Source organism: Aegilops tauschii, chromosome 7, assembly GCF_002575655.3.
Source record: "Aegilops tauschii subsp. strangulata cultivar AL8/78 chromosome 7, Aet v6.0, whole genome shotgun sequence".
In the NCBI taxonomy this organism is placed as follows: Eukaryota; Viridiplantae; Streptophyta; class Magnoliopsida; order Poales; family Poaceae; genus Aegilops; species Aegilops tauschii.
The window spans coordinates 87,226,277-87,247,081 of record NC_053041.3 but is presented as its reverse complement, the minus strand read 5'-3'; the positions used below and the strand labels follow the sequence as shown (position 1 = coordinate 87,247,081).

At 44.7% G+C, this 20,805-nt stretch overlaps 1 non-coding gene across 1 annotated transcript; it reads left to right on the top strand.

Moving 5' to 3' along the window:
• The first annotated feature begins 8,535 nt into the window (after positions 1–8,535).
• Positions 8,536–8,608, top strand: TRNAA-AGC (transfer RNA alanine (anticodon AGC)). The gene has a single exon. It is a non-coding gene; the product is annotated as a tRNA-Ala (tRNA).
• The last annotated feature ends 12,197 nt before the right edge of the window (positions 8,609–20,805 follow it).

Genomic DNA, 20,805 nt, shown 5'->3' with positions numbered 1-20,805 from the left:
AAGAAGCAGTGTTGTGTTTCCACAAGAAGCAGTGTTCGCAAAATGAAAAGAAACAGTGTTCGTTAATGAGTTTCAGAACAAACCACAATATTAAATCTATTTGTGGATTCGGTAAATGTTCATGATTTTAAAAAAATATTGATGAATTCAAAGAATGTTCGCAAAATGAAAAGAAGCAGTGTTGTGCTTCCACAAGAAGCAGTGTTCGCAAAATATTGACGAATTCAAAAAATTGTGCATCCACAAGAAGCGGTGTTGTGCTTCTCGGAAAGAGCAAAATAGTGAAAACTTGCGACCGTGCTTCCAACTTCGATTTTTCTTCCGTTTTTGTTTTCTATCAGTTTTTTATTATTTTCCTCGGTTTTTCATGAAAAATAGTTCATCGAAATCTATTAACATGATACTAGTTTCGAAGATATCGACACGAGAAATCTAGTGGTGAAAATGGATCGAGATTTGGACGCATGGTTCAAGAGGTAAAACATTTTGAACAAATAAATATAGAAAGAATTTTAGGTTGTGACAAGTGACGCATATGTAGTGCGTCAGTTGTCTACGCCTGAGAACGGGAGAGTGACCTCGTAAGAGGCAACTCTTAACTTGTGATCTCGTAAATAGGGTCTTCCCTAATAGTGTGTGGATCACTTCCTTGGAAGGTCCTATGTGGCGCCTTCAGCGTCACTTGGGGAACCGGCGCCTGAACGCCCCTCCTCGTGGGCCAGCCCATGTCGAGCGCGGTTGACCATTAAAAATAATACGATCTAGTTCTTTTACTGCATGTAATTTCATCCACGAGTTTAGGAGCACGAATTTCGAGGCTCACAATCTTCCTAAGCACGCTCTTTCACACAGGTTTGGCTGCCATGTCTGGTCAGGCCAACCCGGGGATTTGAGTTGTATTCCTGTAAATGTTTGGATGTTTTGAATAAAGCTTAGCGAGAATATCTTAACACCAATTAAAAATAATACGTTTTTATTCAAATACCAAAAACAAGAAAAAGGGAACAAGTATAAAAAACCATGAATTCAAAAATGTTCATGGATTTTTGTAATAAGTTCAGAAACTTAAAAAAAGTTCAAGAATTTGAAAAAGGTTCAACAATTTTGAAAAAAGTTCATCAAATTTGCAAAAAAAAGTTCATTGAAATTTAAAAACATTGAATTTCAAAAAAATTCAACGCTTTTGAAAAACAGTTCATTGATTTTGAAAAAAGGTCAATGCTTTTGAAAAAAGTTCATCAGTTTTGGAAAAAAATCACCAAAATTGAAAAAAGTTCATCCAATTTGAAAAACAGTTCATTTATTTTGAAAAATGTTCATCGAATTTCAGAAAAAAGATCATCAATTTGAGAAAAAGGAGTTCATGTATTTGCAAAATGTTTCATTGGGCTAGGAAAAGAAGAAAAAAAGGAAAAAGAAAGAATAAAATACAAATAAGTTAAAGTGATAGCACATCCGTGCTAGTTGATGGGGTGGTTACACCAGCCAACCTTCAACAACGAGGTCGCAGGTTTGAATCATTCACGACACTTATTTTCTCTTTTTAATAGAAAAAGGAGGAAAGGAAATGGGCAGAGTTGGTTTAATAGAAAAATGAGGAAAGGAAACGGGTCGAGTCCAAGTAGCACACCTGTATGCGCCCGTTTGCAGAAACAATAAGAACGGGTGCCTGCAGCACTAAATAGGAACCGCCCACTTCCTTGTCCAACCCATTTTGTACTGAATTTTCTTAAAAATGTATATCCAAGAATAAGTACTACAACTTCCCACCAATTTTGAACAATAACTACACAACATAGTTGAAGTTGACACACGATTTTTTCTTTTTCTTTTTTGAGTTATAATACAAAGAAAAATGTGTTATTTTAATAATCAGAATTGAGTTTTAATCATATACTGATCTTTATTGTATCTATATGTTTATAAAGTATAGATCACTCGATAGCATATGAATGGGTGGGTAACACGTATCATCATGATCTAGTATAGTGTTAAATTAGTAGAAATCTTGGCAAAACTCATGAATAAGATAGAGAAATTTTGGTTTTGATTAAATTTGTGGTTTTGACAATCTTTTTACGGATTTGCTAAAACTCATTCGAATGCTTTTTTCTTTTGTCTCATTCACTTTTGTGGCCGTCGGATCAAAACGCCCCGCGATTCGTTTTTCTGAGCGACGCGAGCGTGCGCTGCTTGTCCCCCGTACGAGGAGCGGCTCATGTGCGTGAGCTTTACCCAGGCTTTTTACTTGCTTATTTGCCCGAGCTGGGCTATGTGGGCTTTTTGTTTTCCTCTTTCCCCGACCAAACAAAGAAAGATTTGCATGTTTTGTCATTTGTTTACTGTAGCTTTCAGGGGTAAGCTCTTTGTAAGGATTTTTTTCTTTTTTTCTCATGATTAATTGCTGTTTTAGTTTTTTTTTCTTATTTCACTATATTTAATAGAACTTTGTTTCACTCTTTTCTTATTTTTATTATATTCATTTTATTTCAATTATAATATTCATTTGTTACCCAAGATTGCAAATTGATTGTTTAGGTTTTATTTTTCAAAAATTTCCTATTATTATTATTATTATTTTAAAAGAATCACCATGCCAACACATTAATGAAGTTTAGATTGAAAAATAGGGTGTCGGTGGGACAGGGCCAGTCACATTGGACCACATTTTGTGCACCGCCTCACGCCCACGACCATCACAAGCAAGTTTATGGTACATCTTCTCAATCTTATGTACCTTTTTTTGTTATGTTTCTTTGCAAATATGTTTTGCTTTTTCCATCTTTTTTCCTAACACATTTTTTCACCTTTTCCCTTTTGTTTTTGTTTTGTATTTGTTGACATCAGATAGAAAGTCCCCAATAAAATAGTTCAACCAGTGAACTTGGCTCCAAAACGGGTTGTTGGGCTTTGCATCGGTATAGGAGATCTCATGAAGCTTGGATATCACATGGATCGCGATGGACGGATGGTCTTTGACAAAGATTGAGGTGTTTTTGTAGCCCAGGATTACCTCCAGGTGGACGATGTTGTCGTTTTCAACTTCAAGCAGAGCAATGCACATGGCATCAACATAACATGCGTCGTCATTGGTTTGAGGCCGGCACAAGGATAAGAGTTTTTGTGCTAGAAACAGTGTAACAGCATTTCCCAGAGCGGCCATTTTTTGTGACTTAGGCTATCTAGCTACCTTCCCTTTTTTATGTATTGTTGTTTTTCTAAACTATGTAAGCATTGGGATGGATGTTCTGAACTATGCAAGCACTGTGATGGATGTCTTTTGTGGCATGAGTGTTTTCCCATGCACCCCCTATGCTTTTTCTGTATATACAATGGCATGTGTAAGCAGAAGTTTATTATCCTTAAGTTGTTGTTTTTTTATCTTTTTTTAGTTGTAGTTGCAACCGCTGCAACCCGAGTGCAATTGCAACTCAGCACACCCAGTGCAACTGCAGGACATATGATGTGACCACAGCCATGGAGTCGGGTTGAGGGTTGTCGACGCCGACGAAAACAATACCATTTTTTTATTGTTTGTTAGGTTTTTTGTTGTACTTGCAACCGCTCCAACCCGAGCGCAATTGCAACTCAGCACACCCCAACGCAACTGCGAGACATATGATGTGACTGCAACCGGGGGTCGGGGGTAGGGTTGTCGGTGCCGATGAAAACGGTTCCATTTTTTGTTAGGTCCTTTTTGTTGTAGTTGCAATTGCTCCAACCCGAGCACAATTGCAACTCAGCACACCCTAACGCAACTGCAAGGCATATAATGTGACCGTAACCGAGGGTCGGGGGAGGGTTGTCGACGCCGTCGAAATCAGTTCTATTTTTTTATTTTTTCTTAGGTATTTTTCTTGTATTTGCAACCGCTCCAACCCGAACACAATTGCAATTCAGCACACCCCAGCGCAACTGCAGGATATATAATATTACCGCAACCAGTGGTCGTGGGGAGGGTTGTCGACGCCAATGAAGTCGGTTCCATTTTTATTTATTTTTTGTTAGATATTTTTGTTGTATTTGTTACCACTCCAACCCGAACACAATTGCAACTCAGCACACCCCAGCGCAACTGCAGGACATATAATGTGACTGCAACCGGTGGTCTGGGGGAGGGTTGTCGACGCCGATGAAATCGGTTCCACTTATTTATATTTTTGTTAGGTCTTTTTGTTGTAGTTGCAACCACTCCAACCTGAGCGCAATTGCAACTAAGCACACCCACAGCGCAACCGCAAGACATATGATGTGACCGCAACCGGGTCAGGGGGAGGGTAGTCGCCGCCGATGAAATCGATACCATTTTTTGTTAGGTTTTTTTGTTGTAGTTGCAACCGCTCCAACGCAAGCGCAATTGCAACTCAGCACACCCAAGCGCAACTGCATGACATCTAATCTGACTGAAACCGGTGGTCGGCGAAAGGGTTGTCGGCGCCAATGAAATCAGTACCATTATTTTTGTACACTCGTTTTTATTTGTAGTTGCAAGCGCCCCAACCCGAGTGCAATTGCAACTCAACACATTCAAGCGCAACTGCAGGACATATAATGTGACCGCAACAGGGGGGAGGGGGGAGGGTCGTCGACGCCGATTAAATTGGTTCCTTTTTTTGTTGTAGTTGCAACCGCTCCAACGCGAGCGCAATTGCAACTCACAACACCACGATGCACTGCAGGACATATAATGTGACAGCAACCAGTGGTCGGGGGGAGGGTTGTCGACGCCGATGAATTCGGTTCCATTTTTTTATGTTTTTGGTAGGTCTTTTTGTTGTAGTTGTAACCGCTCCAACCCGAGCACAATTGCAACTAATCACACCGCAACGCAACTGCAAGACATATGATGTGACCGCAACTAGGGGTCGGGGGGAGGGTTGTTGGCGCCGATGAAATTGGTTCCATTTTTTGGTTAGGTTTTTTTATTGTAGTTGCAACTACTCCAACGCGAGCGCAATTACAACTCAGCACACCCAAGCACAACTTCAGGACATATAATGTGACCGCAACCGGGGGTCGGGTAAAGGGTTGTCAATGCCAATTAAATCGGTACCATTTTTTGTATACTCGTTTCTTTTTGTAGTTGCAACCGCCCCAACTCGTGTGCAATTGCAACTCAGCACACCCAAGCGCAACTGCAGGACATATAATGTGACCGCAACCGGGGTCGGGGAGAGGGTCGTCGACGCCGATGAAATTGGTTCCATTTTTTGTTAGGTTTTTTGTTGTAGTTGCAACCGCTCCAACGCGAGCGCAATTGCAACTCACAACACCACAATGCAACTGCAAGACATATAAAGTGATCACAACCAGGGGGTCGGGGAAAGGGTTGTCGACGCCGATGAAATCAGTTCCATTTTTTTGTTAGGTTTTTTGTTGTATTTGCAACCGCTCCAACCCAAGCACAATTGCAACTCATCACACAGCAACGCAACTGCAAGACATATTATGTGACCGCAACCGGGGGCGGAGGGGGTGGGGGTTTGTTGCCGCCGATGAAATCGGTTCCATTTTTAAGGTTTTTTTGTTGTAGTCGCAACCGCTCCAACGCGAGCGCAATTGCAATTCAGCACACCCAAGCGCAACTGCAGGACATATAATGTGACCGCGGTCGGGGGGTCGGGGAGAGGGTCGTCGACGCCGATGAAATTGGTTTCATTTTTGGTTCGGGTTTTTGTTGTAGTTGTAGCCGCTCCAACGCGAGCGAAATTGCAACTCACAACACCACAATGCGACTACAAGACATATAAAGTGATCGCAACCAGGGGTCGGGGAAAGGGTTGTCGGCGCCAATGAAATCGGTTCCATTTTTAATTTTTTGTTAGGTTTTTTTTTGTTGTATTTGCAACCGCTCCAACCCGAGCGAAATTGCAACTCATCACACTGCAATGTAACTGCAAGACATATTATGTGACCGCAACCGGGGGTCGGGGGAGGGTTGTTGGCGCCGATGAAATTGATTCCAGTTTTTTGTTAGGTCTTTTTGTTGTAGTTGCAACCACTCCAACCCGAGTGCAATTGCAACTCAGCACACCGAATCGCAATTGCAGGACATATAATATGACTGCAACCGGGGATCGGGGGAGGAGGATCGTCAACACCATGTAATCGGTTCCATTTTTTGTTAGGTTTTTTGTTGTATTTGCAACCGCTCCAACCCGGGCGCAATTGCAACTCAGAACACCACAACGCAATTTGCAAGGCATATAATATGACCGCAACTGGGGGTCGGGGGGGGGGGGGGGTGGTTTGTCGGGCGTCCATGAAATCGGTTCCATTTTTCTGTATGCTCTTTTTTTCTGTCCTAAATGCAGACTTATTTTCTGTCCTAAATTGCATTGACTGGTCAAACCAAGCTAGTATGTGGACATCTGTACCAAGTAGTGTGTGCCTGTCACAACATTTTCGGCACAACACTGAGTAGTTTGGTTGGATGGTTGCTACTCCCTCCGTTCCAAAATAGATGACCCAACTTTGTACTAAAGTTAGTAAAAAGTTGAGTCATCTATTTTGAAACGGAGGGAGCAGTTGTTAGTTTGGCACGGTGACGCCGGGAGCCACGGTAACATTTTCGTAAAGAGGCCCACAAACGAAAAAGGCCCACAACCCAAAACAAACGACCCATAATTGACAAACGAAAAGGGAACAAGCGAATTGGCCTTTTATCTGTTTCCTGCGGGGGACAAAGAAATAAGCCTGGTTCGATCTGCCAAAGGAACGGGCTGGGACAACAACAACCAGCGTCATCAATATGTTTGTTATCTGACTGAGACCATTTTACATCTCAGTCGAATGAGTTCCAGGCGCTCCTATCTTTTTATCCATTGTTTGATTCACTCCTAATAAATGATTTTAAATGCTTGTTTGGTAGTATATTACAAAGAAAAAAATCATGAAATAGATGTTCTCGCTAATAGCTACTAAAGAATACATATAGTGACTTTTTGCGAAAAGGACTCAGGTCTATTAAAAGTTCATCGAAAATACAAAGCACCCCCATAATAAAAATTACATCATGGCCCCTGGACCACCGAATGACCACTGCCAGAGAACAAGTCGTCGTTCCTATATTGGAGCCGGTTTGACCTTGTTGATGACAGGTGGAAAGTCTTCGTGCACGTGCCCCTAAGGACCAGTGCTCCGGAGATGCAGTTGTCATTGTTGAACCCTTGAATCGATCTGAAGTACATAACACCAAATCTCGCCGGAAAGAGTCAATTGATTTGTGGCGACTTCACCCAGAACATTGTGCTCTGTGAGTGGTTGTAGTGGTTGGTGTTTGTGAGCTCCTCGCTTGTAATCTTTTGCTTGTTTCAAGTTTGTCTCCTGTGTAATCAACACCATTGTGTCCTAGGTAGTTGACGGCTTCATTATCTTGAAGTTGGCTTATTTTCTTTTTTACAAAAAGTAATAAACTATTTTTGATTAAGTGTAATAAACTTTAGTAAACATACATGCACCGGGAAGTATTCCGCAACATAATGCGGACTATTAAACTAGCAACTAGCATGCATATGTAGGGTAGGGAGAATGAGTCGATTGGCCACAAATCAACTGACTTTTTCCCAACTAAAATTAGATACATGCATGGCAACATAGCTAGTTCTATAAATACCCATCAGTCCTCTACAATTCTAGGGGCAATTAGAAATGAAATCAATCGCCTATCGATTGGCCACCTCTCCACCATACCTTTCATGCTTCTATCTAGGCCTCGTCATGGCTACAGTTTCCCAATCAGGTCCCAGTGTGCATGACGCCCGGCATTGACACCGGGTCCTGGCGTCATTAACGCTGGGCCCTGGTTCTGAAAACTGGAGTACATGCATATGAACGCAATCGAGTCGTATCTTAAGTTCAGTGGGCAATCGAGATGTTGGGACGCCGGCCAAGGATACCCGGCGCATCATAACTAATTAAGATCATGCAAGTCAGGACATGATGGACAAAGTCCCCTCCATGCAAGCCGGCGCGGTGACATGAGCTAGTGAAGCAAACTGCAGGGATCCCTGCAGTGATCAAAATGCCCACGATGGAGGTATGTACCTACTTACCGAGAGGGGGGGAGGAAATGTAGGTACCACTTCTTTTTGTTGACATGTAGAGAACGAGGCACCTGAAATTTTTTTACGACATCTTTAATGTGATGCTAAACCTTCTGATTAGGAAAATTCTCTCTTGACCAGAAGCCGCAGTGCCAAGCGCAAAACATTGAAGACATCGTCAAAAAAGAAAAGACACCATGTTGCGTGTTGCTTATCTAGGGAGCCTTGCAATTTCCGTTGCTATTTTGATGACGTCACGGCCTCACCCGTGCAATCGATGAATCGCTTGGAGTAGTGTTGGTCCTTTGTGGCTTGCGAGACCATTGCCTTGGACGTGGAGAAGCAGTTCTTTGTTGGAGGACGAGGGAAGGCAGGGCCGATGGAAGGGGAATGCGTTCTCCACTCATCTAGGGCCAACATTCCTTCATGAAAGAAATCCCTTACTGAATAATAGATATTAAAAGAATTAGGAAAACTAGTTGGCACCAAAGGGGATGTAGCTCAGATGGTAGAGCGCTCGCTTAGCATGCGAGAGGTATGGGGATCGATACCCCACTTCTCCAAATTTACTTTTTTCTCTCTCCCATTTTTCCATCAGTAAATCCATCAGGTATTTCCATTAGTAAATCCATCAGGTATCCTCAGGCGCAAACAATGGCATGCCTCATGCGAGGCAGAGACGCTTGCTCTGGAAGACAATGAATCAGCAACGTCGGCCAGAGTTCAGAGCCGTCTTTCTTCCATCAGCAACATGTCGCTTCGCACAGGGGAGAGGATTGGCCAGTCACGAAACGGCATCCTCAGAAGCGAATTACCTGGACGCCGAGGCGAGGTCGCAGTCCAGATAGAGTGCTTCTTGAACAGGCTCGCGCGTGAGCGGATGCGATCTTTGGACGAGCATATGCCCTCTTGCGCAGCTGATCAAGCAGTTTAAGCTAGCTTCAAGCCTGAACAGAGACGACACATGGTATATTCAGTAGTTCTACGTAGTAGAAAATCAACGCGGCCCACTAGGCTCGGTGCGCTGCGCCGAAGGGGCGCCAGTAAGACATGTAATTCCAGAGGTTGGTTCCAAGTCGGTGCGTTGGCGGACCGATTTTCTACAGATAATTGTTCAGGTGCTCTAGGCCAGTCAGGTGCGCCCCCATTCTGATCCGATCCACATGCTATGGAGTCTAGCTTGAACCTCTGGAGCTTGGGCACCGCGCCTGCCTGAAAGTTCAGGTGTGCAATGCTCGTAGCAGGAGCTTAAAATGCTTTGCTAGTTTGGTTTCTGCGTAACAACCGATTTTACCTTCTGATTTGCTCGTGTGTCGTGTATACACATTTTGGGTTTCTGCTTTGTTCTAGAATTTCTTGGATTAAATTACAGTACGGAGAAGGAATGCACATCGATGGGGATGTAGCTCAGATGGTAGAAAGCTCGCTTAGCATGGGAGAGGTATGGGGATCGATACCCCACTCCTCCAAATTAATTTTTGGTCTTCCGCTAAACCCTGTGGGCCGGGCCAAACCAGAGGAGAGACGCTGGGTACATCCCCCGCAGTGTTTTTGGGCCGATCAGTACCCAGCCCTATGGGGATCGATACCCCACTCCTCCAAATTAATTTTTGGTCTTCCGCTAAACCCTGTGGGCCGGGCCAAACCAGAGGAGAGACGCTGGGTACATCCCCCGCAGTGTTTTTGGGCCGATCAGTACCCAGCCCTTCAAAAAGAGAAGAAAATAAAAAAATGCATGAGCAACTCCTGCCCTTCAAAAAGAGAAGAAAAAAAAAATGCATGAGCAACTCCTACCGTGGTACAGTGATCTAGAGGTACGTGTAGCGCGAATGCATATATCTGAGTGAAGGGATCGATACCCCACTTCTCCAAATTAATTTTTGGTCTTCCCCTAAACCCCGTGGGCCGGGCCAAACCAGAGGAGAGACGCTGGGTACATCCCCAGCAGTGTTTTTGGGCCGATCAGTACCTAGCCCTTCAAATAGAGAAGAAAATAAAAAAATGCATGAGCAACTCCTGCCCTTCAAAAAGAGAAGAAAAAAAATGCATGAGCAACTCCTACCGTGGTACAATGATCTAGATGTGCGTGTAGCGCGAATGCATATATCTGAGTGAAGTGAACCGTAAAACCCCGAACTATTTTAGAGATGTCACATAAGGGCCTTGAACTATGAAAATCATCATTCAAGTTCTTAAAGTACAATAAATGTCTCATCCAGGTTCAAAATCAGTTCAACACAAAAGTAGCCCTCAAGTCGGCTGTTTCTACCAGGCCAGTCTGAGTCGAGCCACCACCAGGATGCGACCGGTATGCGCCGGGTTTCAGAAATTTTGCATTCATCGGACCGCATCAACGCTAATACCGCAGTTTTAACATTGGAAGGCAATTGCCGGTTTGAACCCCTGAAGTTGAAGTTGGGACGGCTCAAATGTCATTGTAATGACATGGGAACTCTCATGGCCGCTCTGGTGAAGTATGCGACTCTGATAGTACCAAGGATCCCGAGTCTGACGATGATAAGACAGGGAAGGGAAAAAAGAGCGGCAACGCCAAGGGGCAACACCACAACCCGACGGGTCATGGAAACGGCGGCAAGCGTAAGGCGGACCACAGTTTAGATTTTGTGGCTAATACCAACACGCATGACAAGGGCCAGCGGCGTAAGGGTAAACCGCCCCAGCGCGGTGGAGGGCCAAGTCCTAACCCGGATCGCCTGTCTTATCTGTTGAACCAGCCTTGCCCGAAGCACGGGACAAAGGAGAACCCGTCCACGCACCTCTGGAAAGATTGTTACATCATGCAAGAATTCAAAAATTCTGATTCTTTTCGATATGATCATGGACCGGGTGGCGGTTCAGGCCCCGGATCTCATGGGCCGGGTTATGGCGGAGGAAATTCCGGTTCAGGATTCCACGGTAATCAGGGTGGACATAACAATCAAGGTACTCAGGGCAACCAAGGTGGTTATAATCATCAGGGCAATCAGCAGCAACAACAGCAGTCGGGTTATCAGAGCAACCCAAAGCAGTTGAATAGTGGGCAGTATCATGTCTTCACCACTAGTTTGTGCAAACGCAATCAGAAGCTTCATAAGAGGGCAGTGAACTCTGTTGAACCGGCGGTGCCCCATTACTTGCGCTGGTCGGAGCAGCCAATCATGTGGAGTAGAGAAGATCATCCGCCCCGGGTTGACAATCCGGGTCATCTGGCGTTGGTGGTGGCGCCTCAGGTGGGAGGTTATAAGTTCACTAAGGTACTCATGGATGGGGGGAGTAGTATCAATATCCTTTATTATGAAACCTTCTGTCGCATGGGGTTAGCAGATAAAAATCTTAAACCGTCCAATACGGTGTTCCATGGCGTGGTGCCTGGTAAATCGGCATATCCTGTTGGTAAAATAGCTCTGGAGGTGGCTTTTGGAGATGAGCATGATTCGAGATCAGAAACTTTGACCTTTGAAGTGGTGAAAATCAAGAGCCCGTATCATGCCCTGTTTGGACGGCCTGCTTATGCTAAGTTTATGGTACGTCCTTGTTATGTCTATCTGCAACTCAAGATGCCGGGTCACAAGGGAACTATAACAGTGCATGGAAGCCGCAGAATCGCTCTGGAGTGTGAAGAAGGTGATGCGGCTTATGCTGAGTCGGTTTGTGCAACAGAAGAGTTGAAGTTTTATAAAGACAATGTTGATCCGGCAGATATGACTTCATTGAAGAAACCAACTACAGAGCATGATCTGGCCCTGAAGTTTAAATCGGCTGATGAGACTAAGCTTGTTGATTTCGTGCCCGGCGATTCGTCCAAGCAGTTTAGCATCAGCGCTAACTTGGATCCGAAATAGGAAAGCGCGCTCATCGAGTTCATCCGTGAGAATCGGGACATCTTTGCGTGGAAGCCTTCTGACATGCCAGGTGTACCGAGAGAACTCGCTGAGCACACTCTCAATATTGATCCCAAGTATAAACCGGTCAAGCAGTTTCTCCGCCGGTTCAATGAAGAAAGACGCAAGGCTATTGGAGAAGAAGTGGCCAGGCTCTTGGCGGCTGGATTTATCGTTGAAGTATTTCATCCTGAGTGGTTGGCTAATCCGGTGCTGGTCCTTAAGAAGAACGGCACTTGGCGTATGTGTGTGGACTACACAGATCTCAACAAAGCTTGTCCAGCAGATCCTTTTGCCCTCCCCCGTATTGATCAAATTATTGATGCTACGGCGGGTTGCGAGCGTTTAAGATTTTTGGATGCATATTCTGGTTATCATCAGATCAAAATGACAGTTAAGGATCAGGAGAAGACAGCCTTCATAACTCCCTTTGGAGCCTTCTGCTATGTATCCATGCCCTTTGGGCTTAAGAGTGCCCAGGCGACTTATCAACGGTGTGTGCAGAATTGTCTTCATAAACAGATCGGCCGCAATGTTCACGCCTATGTGGATGATATTGTGGTGAAATCAAGGAAGAAGGAGACATTGATTGATGACTTGAAGGAAACCTTTGATAACCTGCGGGTTTATAAAATGATGCTTAATCCGGCCAAGTGCGTCTTTGGTGTACCTGCAGGCAAGCTCTTGGGTTTTTGGTGTCTAACAGGGGCATTGAAGCTAATCCGGAAAAGATCAAAGCCATCACCTCTTTGTCCAAACCGAAGTGTATCAATGATGTTCAACGACTGGCAGGCCGGATTGCCGCGTCGAGCCGTTTTATCAGTCGCCTGGGCGAGAAGGCCATCCCTTTATATCAGATGCTGAAGAAAACAGATAACTTCGTCTGGAGTGACGCCGCTAATGAAGCATTTGAGGATTTAAAGCGGCAGCTGGCTAATCCACAGGTTCTCGCTGCTCCGGTTGACAAAGAACCATTGTTACTGTATGTGGCAGCTAACGCCCGGGCTGTTAGTGTGGCTATTGTGGTGGAGCGCAAGGAGGTAGGAAAGGAATATCCGGTTCAGCGACCAGTTTACTATATCAGTGAGGTACTTATTGAGTCCAAGCAGAGGTACCCGCATTGGCAGAAATTGGTGTATGGAGTTTTCATGGCAAGCCGGAAGTTTAAGCAATATTTCCAAGGTCATCCCATCACGGTGGTCAGCTCTGCTCCTTTGGGGGATATAATCCAGAACAGGGAAGCAACTGGCCGGATTGCTAAGTGAGCTATCGAGCTCGGGCCTCACGGGTTGAAATATATACCCCGAACGGCGATCAATTCTCAGGCACTTGTGGATTTCATCAATGATTGGACAGAACTACAAGCGCCAGAAGAGAAGCCGGATCATACTTATTGGACTATTCATTTTGATGGGTCCAGGCAATTGGAGGGCTCGGGGGCTGGAGTCGTATTAACTTGCCCACAAGGTGATAAGTTTTGTTATGTTCTCCGTTTAATGTTCCCTTGCACTAACAATGCAGCTGAATATGAGGCTTTACTCCATGGTCTTCGGATGGCTAAGGAGATGAACCTAAGCCGAGTTAAGTGCTTCGGTGACTCGGATCTGGTGGCTCAACAAGTGTCCGACACTTGGGATTCCAAGGACCCACTCATGGCAGCATATCGTCATGAGGTGGATATTGTTGCAGGTCACTTTAAAGGTTATCAGGTGGATCATGTGGACCGGCGGAAGAATGAAGCGGCGGACGCTTTAAGCCGCCTGGGTTCCCAACGTAAACCGATTCCCCCTAATGTCTTCCTGAATGTTCTGCATAATCCGTCCGTCAAGCTCCCTGGTGAAGAGGATTTGGCTATTCCTGATCCGGAAGCTCAGTTGGTGGCGGCTCTTCATGTTATCCCGGATTGGACGGTTCCATATCTGGCGTATATGAACCAGGGCGAGTTACCAGAGGATGAAACTTTGGCCAGACAGATAATCCGGCGGTCCAAGTCCATGACTATTATCAATGGAGAGTTACATCATTGCAGTGTGACAGGGGCGTTTCAACGCTGTGTGTCTCCTGAAGAAGGCCGTGAAATTTTGTGTGGGATCCATGAAGGAGATTTTGGTCACCACGCCGGTTCAAAGTCTTTGGTGGCCAAGGCGTTTCGTCACGGTTTCTATTGGTTGACAGCTCATGCTGATGCCGAGGACTTGATCAAAAGATGTGACGGCTGTCAGAAATTCTCAAGGCGCGCTCATGTACCGACTCATGAATTGAGGATGATTCCAATCACCTGGCCGTTTGCAACTTGGGGGCTGGATATGGTTGGGCCTTTCAAGAGATCCAAGGACAAGAAGACCCACCTTTTGGTGGCGGTTGATAAGTTCACAAAGTGGATGGAGGCAGAGCCAGTTAGTAAGTGTGATGCAGCTACGGCGGTTCAATTAATCAAAAAGGTGATTTTCTGGTTTGGCTTTCCACACAGCATTATAACAGACAATGGTACCAATCTGTCAAAGGGTGCCATGAAGGAGTTCTGTCAACGTGAGCACATCCGGCTTGACGTGTCATCAGTGGCTCACCCCCAGTCCAATGGTCAAGTGGAGAGGGCCAATTAAGAGATCTTGAGAGGCATCAAATCCCGGCTTATGGTTCCTTTGCAACGGACGCCGGGTTGTTGGGTAGAGGAGTTACCTTCTGTGTTATGGAGCATCAATACCACACCCAACAGATCGACGGGATACACACCATTCTTCATGGTTTATGGAGCGGAAGCGGTTCTTCCTAGTGACATCCGTCATGACTCACATCGTGTAGCGGCATATGTTGAAGCTGACAACGAGAAGGCACGGCAGGAAGCTCTTGACTTGTTAGATGAGGAGCGTGACATGGCGGCAGCCCGTTCGGCGATTTATGAGCAAGATCTGCCTCGTTATCATAGCTGCCGGGTTAGAACCAGAACCTTTCAAGAAGGCGATTTGGTGCTTCGGCTCATCCAGGATCAGACGGATATGCACAAGTTATCCCCTCCTTGGGAAGGACCCTTTGTGGTCAGCAAGAATCTGCACAACGGGTCATACTACCTTATAGATGTTCGAGAACGCAAAGACTCACGTAAATCGGAGGAGGAGACCCACCGGCCGTGGAATATCGCTCATCTTCGGCCCTACTATACTTGAGCCATAGGTTCTGCTTATGTACATATTATGACAATGTATATATTATGATCAATATAATAAACCGGAACCTCAACTAAAGCGAGGTATCTATTGTTTTTCTTACATCATGTGTGGTTACATGGAGCTTCTGTTTACAAAGCGGCGTTCGGTTTACCCCTTGATTTAGCTTCTCAAAGCTTTATATTACATCACTTGGGGGCTTGGTCGTATCCGAACCATAGCTACACCTCTTGATCGGCGCAATGCCACAACATCACTTGGGCGCTTGGTTGTATCCGAACCATAGTCACACCTCTTGATCGGCTCAAAGCCAAATCAATCCGGGGCCAAAGAGAGTGTTGTTAAACAACAAACTCAAACATAGGCACCCACTGAGCACAGCTCAAAATGTTACTTGGGGATTCTTTGCTATCGAAATGAACTAAGATTCTACACTTGTAATAGGCTATCAAGCCATGGCTTGGGAGCCTGGTGTATACACCTAAAACCCCGTTAACCTGCCTAATTAAGTAAGTCACTCCACCCAGGTAAACCTGGTATGACCCTTCGAACTTTGACAAGTTACTCTAAAATAAAGACCCTGAACTTGTCAAGTTAAAACGATGATTGGTTAAGGATTGAGGACCATCTTAAAAAGGCTTTGCAAAAATGGTTTAATTCAGTGGCCTGGTAGCCCATGAAAAGCCTCGAATTTGGGGTCTGGCAGCCCGTGAAAAGCCTTGACTACAACGGTTTTTATTTGCCTTTTGCTAAGTTTTTCTTTCTTTTGATAAGATTTGTGATGTTTTCAAACCGGTGTTTATTAACCCGGTTAGGCTGTCAACTACAAGTTTTCAGTACACGATCAAGTTATAATCTGAAGACTATCAGCCCGGTCTGGTTTCGAATCAAAGTCACCAGTATAGAATAATCCGGTGTTTATCATAACCCGGAACGGTTTTATTGTCAACCAACATCATATAACAGGAGTTACTTCTACTCCGGATTGGGGTTATTACCCTCACTACAAATTTGGTCAGCCAACACTATGCCTAAAGGTCATAGGTATCATATATTTCCATATTTGGTTATCTTTTACAACCTTGGTTATAAACCTTGGTCATATATATATTTGGGTATCCTGACCCGCCCGGTGGTAAACCTCCAGGGCACTTTAAGCTTTTTATCTGCAGGAACAGCTTGAATAAATAGCTATGGATTATGTACATCATATATTAAGCATGGCGGTTTAGCAAGCATCAGTCGCAGATAAATATGCACGAAGGCATAACAGACCAAGTGTTTTAACTAGCCTATTACAAGGCATTTCAGTGCCCAAAAGGATAATTGTTTTCTCAAATGCATGTTGCAGCATGTAGAAGACTAAACCGGCCTCCGAATCATGATTCGTCACCAGCTTGGCCTGACGGCTGCGGGTCATCTCGCACCGGTTCAACTCCCTCCTCTCTACCCAGTGGCTGGAAGTCAACAGTTGCCCAGTCGATCCTAGTTAGGGCTTGGAATATAGCTTCATCGCTTATAAGCATGGACGGTTCAATGTCAGGGGCATAAGTGTGCTTACGGATTGGTGGGATAAGATTTTGCGCTTCCGGAATCGGTGCAGCAACCCATCTGTTCTTGTCATCATAACTCGCCTGATAATACGAGAGATCCGCCTCTTCAGCCAGTTGACAAGCCAATGGACGTACTTCCCGGTTTATGGTTCGGAGATCATCATTGCCAAATTTTGTTCCGTCTTCTTTCAAGCTAGGATAGCCTTGGGCCGCTTCCGCTAGATCAAAGTCAGGTACCCATGCTTTTGCCTGGATTAGAGCGGTCAGAGCGCCCGTTCTTGCGGCAGACTTTTTTAGCTCTTCTACTTGGGCAGGAAGCATAGTTAACCCTTTTAAGGTTTCCTTGATCAAGGTGGGAGGAGGATTATTGTGTGAAGCGGTATAGATGATCCGCTGCGCGCCGGTGTACAACTGCTCTATTAGAGTGTAGGCAGCCTTCAACTTCTTCTGTACATCAGAGCCCAGATGGCTAATGCGAGTTCCTGCACCATTGTACACATCAGTAAACTGAAAACACATGGGAAGACATGTTGAAAGTATAAGGAAAAGATGTTTACCGAACACAGCAGCAGTCATGGCATGAATCTGCCGCTTTACACCGGTCAGTTCATCAACCACCGGTTTAAGAGCTGCTTCTGTGTCTTCAGCCCTTTTTCGCAAAGCGGTTCTTTCTGTCTCCCAATCCGCCCGCTCCTTGTTGAAGCCCTCTTTCAGTTTCTCCATAGCGGCTAGAGCGTTGGTCAACTCTTCCTTGGCTTTGGAGGTTTCGGCTTGCTGGGATTTGAGGTTCTCTTGCAGATCAGCGGTTTGGCTTTCCTTCTTGCTCAGATCAGCCTATACAGAGACAGATATATAATGAGTTGACAGTACATATTTGAAGTACCAAGCACATAACAAGTTATGCCCTTGGTACGTGGGGGCTAATGCATATTTGCTCCTTATCAAAAATTTCTACAAGTCCCAAGCACAATACAAGTATTAATCTTGGCACTTGGGGGCTAATGTGTGTTTGCTCATAATTGCTGATATGGGAATTTTTCTACAGTCCCGGTTCATCTTTATAAAGTTAAACCGGCCCTTGGGGACTATACCAGTGAAAAAAGATGCAGTGTTGCAAATATAAAGATTGTTACTAAAAGTCCCGGTTTAGATTGAAATCATAAACCGTCACTTGGGGGCTACTGGAGTTGATATTTGGAATTCACAAGAGAGACAACTAAGCAGAGTTGAATATTAATTACCTCATATCGCTCTTTCATCAAATTTACCAAACCGGCTTCATAGTCACGGCTGGTGTACAGACGGTTGAAGAAACCGGAGTGAAGGTCTTGAGCACTGAGATGGGCATAATTTGACAAATCGGCGATCCATTTGCCTTTGCCGATAGCAGAGAGCTCGCCTTTGGCAGTATGCTTTGACAAAGCAACATGATTGCCAGCACTAGTAGAAAAATGGGCTTTGGTCACAGGGCAATATTCACATTAGTCCCGGTTCAGTCACGAACCGGGACTAATGTGAGCATTGGTCCCGGTTCGTGCGGCCAGGGGCCTGCCGGGCCTCGTGGGGGCATTGGTCCCGGTTCGTCCGGACCCTTTGGTCCCGGTTGGTGGGACAAACCGGGACCAATGGGCCACGCTCCTAACCCACAGCCCTTTAGTCCCGGTTCATACCACAAACCGGGACTAATAGGCTGGTCCTAGTTGCGGCCAGTGTTTAGTCCCACCTCGTCAACCGAAGGGCGCTCACACCAGTTTATAAGCCCGTCCCTCTCTGCCTTGTTGAGCTCCTCTCAAAGTGAAAATAGATGCCCTTATACAGGGAATTTGACCTAAATTCACAGTAAATTTCTTTGAATTTCATAGAAATTTATTATGAATTTAGGTTGAATTTTCTCTATAGGCGCATCTATGTTCATTTTTTTATAGTAAATAAATAAATAAACCTTAATAAAATAAATAAAAATAAATAAACCTTAATAAAATAAAATAAAATAAACTATAGTAACTAAAATAAATAAACCTTAATAAATTAAATAAAAATAGCAGCAGTAAAATAAATAAAAATAAAATAATTAAAGTAAAATACATAAGTAATTAGAAATAAAATAAATAAGTTTTTTGTTGTAAGTAGAAACAAAACAAAACAAATAAAGCAAAAGAGAAAACAAAAAACAGAGAAAAAAATTATGCCACCTACTGGGCCACCACGGCCTGAATACGACTTGAAACCCATCCATGGGCCAGGATTCAGGCCCGCAGAAGGCCCAGTAGGCCCCATAGGCAAAGAGAACGGTTAGGCCCGAAAGCCTGCAGTTGAGAGGAGCTCGAGAGGGTAGGCGCAGCAGCGCTTATAAACCACTCTCGAGCCCTCTCAACTAGCGAGGTGGGACTAAACTTTTGACGCGGGGCAGCACAAGGCCTTTGGTCCCGGTTGGTGCCACCAACCGGGACTAAAGGGGGTCATTGGTCCCGGTTCGTGGTACCAACCGGGACCAAAGGCCTTTAGTCCCGGTTGGTGCCACGAACCGGGACCAATGAGTTCCCTATATATACCCCATCGCCACAGCAGAGCACTCCACAGTGCTCTGTTTTTTCTGGCCGGCGAGGGGAGGGCATTTAGGTGCTCTAGCTCACCTCCTATGCACATGAGGTGTTCGATGAAATGTCTGAGCCACACTAGTTAATCTTTCTCCTCTCGAAACTCGACCTCCGAGCTCAATTTTCCCCAAATTTGTCTAGGTTTAGCGGTCCGTCACGTCCCGTCCCCGTCTTCACCGCCGTTGATCGCCCGCGCCGATCTCGTCACCAGCACCACCGTGGTGAGCCTCTTGTTCTTATCTTCTTTCTGAAAGGAAAAAATTCTTACTTTAGATAGATACTTCTCTAATTTTGTTACTTTATTATTCCTTCTTATTACATAGTGCGATGATTTTGGTATCCACCCCCGGCGGCCCTCGTTCTGTCTATGATTCGGATGTGGTATATATTATCTTTTTATAACTATTTGGTTCATTTATTGTTTATGACAAATATACCGACCAACGTGACATAGATTTTATTTATCTAGGAGGTGGTTGAACTGGAAATTCTAACCGACCCTATTGTCGAGAGGTTAAATTTAGTTAAAGAAGAAAACAATTACTTGAAGGAAAAAATAAAAAAAATTGAGGAGGAGAAGATGATATTGGAGTTGCATGTTGCAGATGTCGTCGATGATCACAAGATCAAGATGGATGCAATGCGCTTGAAGATTAGAAAGATTAGAAAATATGCCATTCATACCGAGGCTTGGTATCATTATGCCGTTGGATCAATTGTTACCTTGGTTGCGATTATGATCGCATTTGTTTTCGCATTGAAATGTTTTACATAGTTTCAATGTATGGTTTAATTAATTAGATGCTCTGGAGAGCTATATATATGTTGTTAGATGAGAACTATGTATGTACTTTGGTTTTAATGTGATGATGAACTTCTATTAATTTGGTCACTTAATTATCTATTCATGATGTTCTGTAATGGTTTTTGACACACTTAATTATATATAATGCACGCAGATGAATCGGCAATGGATGTACGGTGACAGACACACCTCCGAGTACATTAAGGGCGTGCATGATTTTCTCGAAGTGGCCGAGGCAAACAAGCAGAATGGTTTTATGTGTTGTCCATGCCCTATATGTGGGAATACGAAGTCTTACTCTGACCGGAAAATCCTTCACACCCACCTGCTTTACAAGGGTTTCATGCCACACTATAATGTTTGGACGAGGCACGGAGAAATAGGGGTTATGATGGAAGACGGCGAAGAAGAAGAGGACGATGACAACTATGTGCCCCCTGAATACGGTGATGCTGCAACGGGGGAAGCTGCTGAAGATCAAGAGGAACCAGACGATGTGCCCAATGATGCTGCAAGGGGGGAAGCTGCTGAAGATCAAGAGGAACCAGTGCCCAATGATGATGATCTCCGCCGGGTCATTGTCGATGCAAGGACGCAATGCGAAAGTCAAAAGGAGAAGCTGAAGTTCGATCGCATGTTAGAGGATCACAAAAAAGGGTTGTACCCCAATTGCGAAGATGGCAACACAAAGCTCGGTACCGTACTGGAATTGCTGCAGTGGAAGGCAGAGAATGCTGTGCCTGACAAAGGATTTGAGAAG